We start from the raw sequence: 8396 nt of genomic DNA, 5'->3' as shown, positions 1-8396 counted from the left end.
CAACTGGTGCTTTCATTGAGAGCTCATGAAGCGATACAACAACAACGGCAAGGCCGTGTGGGGCTCAGGCCGTCAAGATTCTTATCCACCAAACAGGTTTGGTGGACGTGTTCCGATGATGGGGGGCCGCCGCGATCAAGGTGGATTTCAGCGGCCAGGTATGGAAACTAGTGATTTCGAGGCGAGATTGGTGGATGATTCGCCACGGAGGATCCGGTCAGTGTCAAACTAGACCGTATACTGGAACGATTCGACAAGTTTGATATATGGAAGGATGAAACGGACCGCCGGTTTGAGAATATTGAACCGTACCTTTCACGCGAGGCTGAGCCGCCGCCGGGGTTTGCGGACGGAGACGAGTGGGAGGACGATGGAAATCGCTGGCGAAATTCGGGGATAGAGGGACCCGATCTCGGAATTTTCCACCCGGCAATCGTGGGGTGGGAGGGATAATCGTGGCCGTCGAGATAACAGAAGTTGTGCGGGATTCCGAGGAGACCAATCTTACGGGCATGTCCCTCCTGGGGAGCGCCCGCCATCTTGCTGGGACCCGCCCCAGGGGTTCCAGGCTGCGGGCTACGACAAGCCAGAACGGGTTAAAATGCAGCCCCCTCGCTTTGACGGGACCGATGCAACGACTTGGATTTCGAAGGTCCAATTTTACTTCAGTCACCTGATGATGCCTGAGGCCCAGCGATTGCACTATGCGGTCATGTTGTTCGACCAACCGGCGGCGGATTGGGTGTTCAATTACTGCTCGAATAATGAATTCGTGACGTGGCAGGAATTCCTGGAGGATATACGTCACCGTTTTGATCGTCAAAGGTTCAGAAATTTCTACGGCTTGATAGCAAAGTTGACACAAACAGGGACGGTACTGGAGTACCATGACCAGTTCGAAAAATATATGAATCGGGTGAAAGGGGTGCCGGAATCATATCTGTTTACATTGTTCGTCGCGGGCCTTAAACCCGACATGCAGGAACGGCTGCAGCTGCACAGACCATCGTCCTTGGCAGCTGCTATGGCTCTAGCACTGGAGCTCGCAGATACGCAGGCTGACTGCTGGCACCAGCCACCGCAGCCGACGGCGACTCGTCGCCCTGTCAGAACAGGGACGGTAGGGGTCCGACGGGAGTCCCCTCCGGGCAGCAGCCGCCCCAGGCATCAGGTGCTATGATTCAAACCCAGGGAGGTTCAGGCCGGCCGACTATTCAGATGAGACCCCTAATGGTTCGGGTTTCGCAGGCGGAGAAAGTGGAACGGGCTCGGATGGGCCTGTGCTATTACTGTCCCGACAAATGGGTGATAGGTCATGTATGCAAACAACATTTATTGTGCTACGCTGGAGAGGATGGAAGTGGGGATGATGGAGAGAATAATAAGTTGAAGAGTTATTCGCAAGATCAGGAGGAGCTGAGGAAGCAGAATGTGAAATCTCTGGAGGAAGGGAAAAGTAAAGGGCATGGCGATGTGGATGTAAACATTTCAGAGGAGGAGCTGAAGAGGTTAAAGAGTATGAAGGAAGAGAGATAAAGGTAAAGTTAGAGAAGATTAGGGAGGTGGCTGGGACTGAAGGAATCTTTCTAGATAAGGATGATTTAGAGGCTGAATTTGATCCTGAAGCACATGATAAAAGATGAATGAAGCATTTGGTGAGGAGTATTATGGTGCCGAGGATGTTGATCTGCAGTTTGGGACTGATGGAGATGAAGATGAGAAACTGCACATTGACAATGTTCTTTGGAATGCTTTGAATATGCTGTCGGATGATGATAAGGAGCTGCCACATGGAGGAGTTATGAAGTGCTCGCTAGCCACAAAGACATTTAACATCGGGCTAAATATGCCGGCAAAACCAGTTGTCTTCACCAATGTTCAGGACTTTGATGGGGATTACTATGTCGGGAGACGTTTGCCTATTTGGCGTGTGTTCGATCCAGGAGGAGACGCCTCACCAAAACTTCTGCTATCAGCTATCGTTGTTGCTTCGTAATTTCCATCTTGAGGACAAGGTGGATTTCAACCGGGGAGAGTTGATACGAGTCTTCACTTAATTAGTTTAGATTTATTAAGATTTTGCATATCTCTACATATATTTGTTTCTTGTTCAATAAGTTAGGATTAAGTGTTATAAATAGGGAAGAATGTGATCATTTGAGGAAATCAATGAAATACAATATTAATCTTTTGCCCAACGACGAGTTGAGAATTATCTTTTACTAAGATCTCGCTCTGCCCGACGGAGAGGAATTCCGCGCACAGCCGGTTCTTACTACCGCCGATCCTTCGTTAGGACGCGGTGAAACGGGATACGACGTAGGGTCGTATCATACCTATTCAACATTATATATAAAAAAGTTCGATTTTTAAATTCATATATGTTCTGCAACAAACAATGAGTGCATCACACAGATCCAATACAATTGGTCAACATTATATATAAAAAAGTTCGATTTTTAAATTCATATATGTTCTGCAACAAACAATGAGTGCATCACACAGATCCAATACAATTGGATGTTTGATAAATTGAAACCGCGTTAAGCTCGCGGCCGTCAATTCCTCATACTATCATATAGATAAAACATGATTTGCCATCCAAAGCAGTCCACGTGACAAGGGTGAAAGCCAAAACAACAGAATGATGAAAGTGATTTAACTAATTAAAAAAATACTAGTGGTAATTACCACATAATAAAATGCCTAATCATATCCATGAAACGTGGTACACAAACTTAATTATTTAAACCGAGTACGAAAAGAGTGTTTGTCATCCAGGTTTCAAGCAAGCAGCAAATCTAGAGCCCACCACTGCCCACATTATTAATTTTATAGGTGGAAATTTATTAGATATTTAAATGCTCTAGGATTTAGTACAGATATTTATTCTCTACACTTTTATCGTCCATCAATGGTAAAATAGGAGAATAAATTGTTGTGAAATTATTTTACCACTATATATATTGAATGAGCAAGTGTTTAAAAAATAATTGGGGTCAAATGTTGAAATTCAAATTTTCTACTACTCCTACGTACAATTTAATTTGGTGATGGAACTTTGGCATAGCTCTCTGTATACACCGTGCACTAATAATTTGACAATTTTAATTTATAGGGTCCCGGCCACTTCCTAGGTCAAAATTTATAATAGTACTTCACAATCCCAATATTTTTTCGAGCAAACATGCACCACACATGGATTATTAAAGTAATTTTTGTCCATTTTTAGATTTTTGTAGTGACTGAGGGCACCTGCAACGCGTCCCGCGAGTGGCTCGTATCTCATCCCGCCGAGACGAGACGGCTGCGAGATACATTGCAGCGTCCCGTCCCGTCCCGGTCTCGCCGAGACGCCCGTCCCACCGAGACGGGTCGAGGGCTGTCTCGCCACGCGCTCGCGCGACGTGGCGCGCTCCGGCGCCATGCGTGACGCCCACTCGCCGGCCCGCGAGTGGGCTTCGTCATGCTGACGCAATAAATTATTTTTTTTAAATTTGAATTTAATAAAAATAAATAAATAAATAAATATCGAAAACGGTAATTCCGCCTCCAGGTAGCTTGAGTGCACCGCAACCGCCTTCAGGGGATGATTCGCCGGCGGAGTAGTTTTTTTTAATTTCTATAAAATTGTATTTTAAATTATGTAAATTTTATTTTTTTAGGATTTTAATTATGTGTTTTTTTTATTTTTTGAATTTTAAGTTGTATTTTTATTTTATGTTGTAATTTTATTTTATTTAATGAAATGTGTTTTTAGTAATTGAATTTGTTGGAAATAAAAATAAAAAATGAAATTGAATGAATATTAAGTTAAGAGATGGTTAAGAGACGGATAAAAGATGGAGAGTTGCAGGTTCTGTCTCTTAGTTAAGAGATGAAGTGAAAAGTACAGTGGGGCCCATGAATAGATAAAGGATGAGACGGTTAATAGACGGGTAGAGAAATTTTTTTCTATATGGTTGAAGAAGCATATATGTAACTGTGATAAATTAATATGCAATGATTTGTTGACTCATCCATTATCTTAATCTCTCTTATAGTATGAATCAACTTGTTAAACAATGTACTTATATCTTATACCTAAAAAATGTTACTTTTGCCGGTAGAGTTGTGATGATACCTAAACATCATTGTAGAGGAGTGTTTTATATGCAAAACAAAAATGTCATAGTAAAATATTCATAGTAGTATTGTCTAAACTAGCCACATAAATAAAACATGTCCCCTTAATACAAAAAGTGAATGAAATAATTTAAAAGATGAGCTAGATCTCCCAAAACTATTGGCTAGTAATATTACACTATCCACTACACCAAAAACTATACTACAAAAAAATTAATAGTAATAAATTATAAAGCTTTACTACAATCCGCAACTCCAAACCCGACCCGTCGACGAACCAAATCAAATTCGACCCACAAATTCCGCTGATGAAAGTTGCCAATAATATTACTCGCAACCCCAAAGCCTCCGACCGCCCTATCGCAACGCAGTGGACCCCACCTCCGACGTGATCCAGAATCCGATCTCTGCTGATGTTGATTTCCACAGATCCATCAAACTGAAACGCCATGTCACCTATCAGCCGTCCGATCTCACTCGCATTCCCGTCGAAGCACATATCCAACGCTCCTTGGTACACGTAGTCCTTTTTCAGCCTGGGCCCCACCGCTCTCGCCACGTGTTCTTTTACTCTTTGGTAGGCCGCTTCCACTAGGAAAGTGTACTGCGTGCCCGAGTCGATCATGGTCTGCCCTGACCCGCCCGAGTCGGGGCGGAAGACGGAGGCGGAGACGTTGAGCCTCCGCCTCCCGACGCTGATCCCGGACATGGGGACGGTGTATGCGAGCGGGTCGAGATTCGGCATGCGTTGACTCTGGGGAAAAGTCAAGAGGTTGATGTAGCGGAAGGTTCTAGAATTTGGGTTGTGGCCGAGGTAGAACATTCCGGTGGGGTTTGCGGCGGTGATGGAGCGGCGGACGGGGATGCAGTAGGAGAAGGAGGGGATTTTGGCTTGGGAGACGAAGGAGAGGCGGCCGCGGTTGATGCCGAGGATGCCCTCGGCGTCGGAGGCGGAGGCGGAGGCGGCGGCGCAGCCGAGGATGAGGGGAGGGGTGGAGCGGGAGGGGGAGAGGGCGATTTTTTCGCGGACGAGATTGCCATCGGCGAGGGTGCCGTCGGCGTAGAAGTAGGAGTAGTGGCAGAGGCGGTTCTGGTCGCAGGTGGTGGGGAGGGTGAAGTCGGGGATGCGTGGCTTGCAGATTGGGTGGGTGCAGGGGAGGACGGAGAAGGACGACGAAAGAGAGGGGTCGAATGAGGGAGGAGCTTTGCGGCGGCGGCATTGGATCCAAGAGAGCTGGCTGCCGGTGTCGACCACCATCTGCTGGGACTGGGCCGGGGTGCCGATCGGAAGGGAGATGATCAGGGCCATGGAGTAACGGAAAGGGGATTTGTAGGTGTAGGGGAAAGGAGGCGCCGATTCTGCGGCGGCGGAGGTGGAGGAGAGGAGTTTGGCGGATGATAGGTTGGATTTGGTGATGGGGGCAGAGGTGAGGGGGAAGGAGAGGGAGAGGGGCTTTTTTTGAAGAGAGGGGTTGAAGAGGGAAAGCGTGAAGAGGAGGAGGAGGAGGAAGAGGGTGTGTGAGGAGGAAGCCATTTTGGTGATTGGGAGTGGGAGAGATGGTGGAAGGTGGGTGCGAATTTATATGGAAACCATGGAATTGAAGGGGAAAGGGAAAACGCGGTTTCCAGCTCTCTCATAATTGAGTGTTTCAATCTAATTATCACCAAACGCCTTCTAACTCAGTTAAGCATCACTTCGACTTAGCTTGTAGCTTGACTACCCTCTCTTTTTTTTTTACTGTATTATTAATATTCCGTCCGTTCTACACAGTGACTTTAGTCATTTACTAATCTAGTAGGTCCCATAATACTCTCTTCGTCCACATTAATTGGCACCGGTTGACTTGAGACAAATTTTAAGAAATATAGTGAAAAATTGTGAAAAAAGTTAGTGAAATGTGAATCATACTTTTATATAAAGTACTAATTTTATAATAAAATGTGAGTGAAATGAGTTAATAGAATGTGGGGTCCGTTACCAAAAGTAATAGTGCTAATTAATTGGGGACGAACAAAAAAAGAAATTGGTGTCAATTAATGGGGAACGGAGGGAGTAGTAGAGTCAGTTGGTTCCAGAGGAGCAGAGTTGCAAGAAGAGTCATTTCTTTTTTTAGCAAAAGTCAAACACATTTATTCTTTCTTACTTTATTCTCTCTTCATCTCTCTACTTTTTTCATCTTACTTTATTCTTCCTTTACTTAACTCATTTAACACAATTTTTCTTAAATCGTGTGCCGAAAAGAAACGTCTTCGCTACGTTGAACGGAGGGAGTATTTTATTTATTCAAATATTTGCTGAGAATCTAGCATCTATTTTAATTTACAAACTAATAAACCGGTTTAGTATTAATTAAGTTAGCAGTTAGGGTTAGATCATACATTTAAATTACCAACTGTCGGAGCATAGAATCTAATGGCTATGTTGAAAGATGAACCTCATTTGATGGAGCATAAGTAAATCATGTGTTACAGATTATTGTGACTATTAAACACACGATCAGTTAATTCGATAAGCTGAATTCAGACTAGCTGCAAGTTCGAATTCGTTACAGTTCAAAATGCGCACTAATAAGAGCATCACCAATGGAGGCTAGCGGACCGGCTAGCCAATTCCCGGCGCTGGCATGTCTACTAGCTGAACTATTGTAGGCGGCGAGCGGAAAAACGGCGAGAATTTCGGCGAGCGCACGCCAATTTTTGAGCGCTGGCCGATGCGCTCGTCGATCGGCTGGCCGCCATTGTAGGCGGGCAATTGGCGAGCGATCGGCCATCACTTTTTTTTTTTTTTTAATTTTCGAAACACTATATATACCCGATTTGCACGTCATTTTCATTCGCACCGCTTGTTTTAACGAGTTTTCTCTCTCACTTAATTTCTGTACAAGAGCAATAAGGCAAAATGGAGAACAACAACGAGTCTACTCCAGTGATGAGCGGGTCTCAAACTCCCACGGTACCCGTGGGAGGTGGATGGGGTCCAATGACGGGTACTACAACATGTACCCTTGGCAGCAGATGATGCCCGGGATGGCAGCCGGGGGCAGTATGCCGGGATGACAGGGGATGCAGGGCGGGCAGGGGTACCGGGGATGCAACCCGGAATGCAGATGATGCCGGGGTGGCAGCCGGGGATGCAGCCCGGGATGCAGGGGACGCAGGGGGACAATGTCTATCGCCCCAGTCTTGATTTTTTGACTGCTTCTTTCGCACACATCGACCCCATCGGAGACACAGTTCAGTGGGTGTGAGACTTTCTCCTTAGAGGAGTTGGGGATAGATCTTGAAGATGCGGACACTCCCGTTCAAACGGGGGAGTAGGGCGGGGTCGGGGCGCACCAAAGAAGAAGAAGGGGAAGGGCAAAAGGGTGGTCGGCGAGTCGTCGCAGCCGGCTGATGACGACAGCCCGGCATGGAGGATGTGGACGGATGCGGAGAACGTCGCGCTGTCCAAGGCTTGGGTGAGTGTTTGCGATGATCCCCTCCATTCGAACAATCAGAGGATCGTCAACTTGTGGGATAAAATATCAGCAACCTACAAGGCATTTTGCCCGGAGGTGAGGCCACACAGCGGGGAGGAGTGCCAGAAGGGGTGGGACCGAATCAGGGCTGCGGTCTCCCGATTTTTGGGCTTGTACACCAACGCCCTCCTCATGCAGACCAGTGCCCAAACTGACGAGGACTGCAGGAGGATAGCGGAGAAAGCCTTCCCCGTGCCCGGACTTTATAAGGAGTTCACCTACTGGAACTGCTATGAGGTGCTGATGGACTCCGAGAAGTTTCGGGCAGGTGTCGATACTGGCTGGCCGAAGAAGCAGCGACTGAACTATGCCGGTGATTACAGCGGCAGCAGCGATGGTTCCCACGACCTCCCCGAGGATGTTCAGGAGTTCCCGTCCCCTCCATCGTTTACTCGCCGCACTCGCCCGGTTGGTCAAAGGCGGGCGCAACGGGTAGCGAGGGGGGTCGCCCAGAGGTCCCAGGAGGTTCAGTCGACATCCTCCCCTGTTGGCAAGTCGCCAACCGAGCTCGCCTTCTTCGCGCGTCAACAAACACTGGCTCAGATGCACAAGATCTTAGCTGAATGGAGGGCGACAACTGTCCCCGTGGAGAAGAGGTTTCTTCTTTCAATGCTCAAGAGTATGCGGGTCGATTTGGATGCCGCCTCGGCACAGTTAGGGGGCTCAGACGCGGGCTCAGATGCCGCAGATTTGGGGGTCCCGGATAGCGGCGACGACGGCGACGGCGACGACCATGAGAGTGAGGCGGAGGCG

General features: G+C 47.2%; 1 pseudogene; it reads right to left on the bottom strand.

Annotated features, from left to right (window-relative positions):
* Nucleotides 1–4166: 4166 nt before the first annotated feature.
* On the bottom strand, nucleotides 4167–5674 carry LOC121789281 (annotated as a pseudogene).
* Between the last annotated feature and the right edge of the window lie 2722 nt (nucleotides 5675–8396).

This window comes from Salvia splendens, unplaced genomic scaffold (assembly GCF_004379255.2).
Source record: "Salvia splendens isolate huo1 unplaced genomic scaffold, SspV2 ctg197, whole genome shotgun sequence".
Classification (NCBI taxonomy): Eukaryota; Viridiplantae; Streptophyta; class Magnoliopsida; order Lamiales; family Lamiaceae; genus Salvia; species Salvia splendens.
The sequence above is the reverse complement of the archived record's forward strand: the minus strand, read 5'-3'. Positions and strand labels throughout refer to the sequence as shown.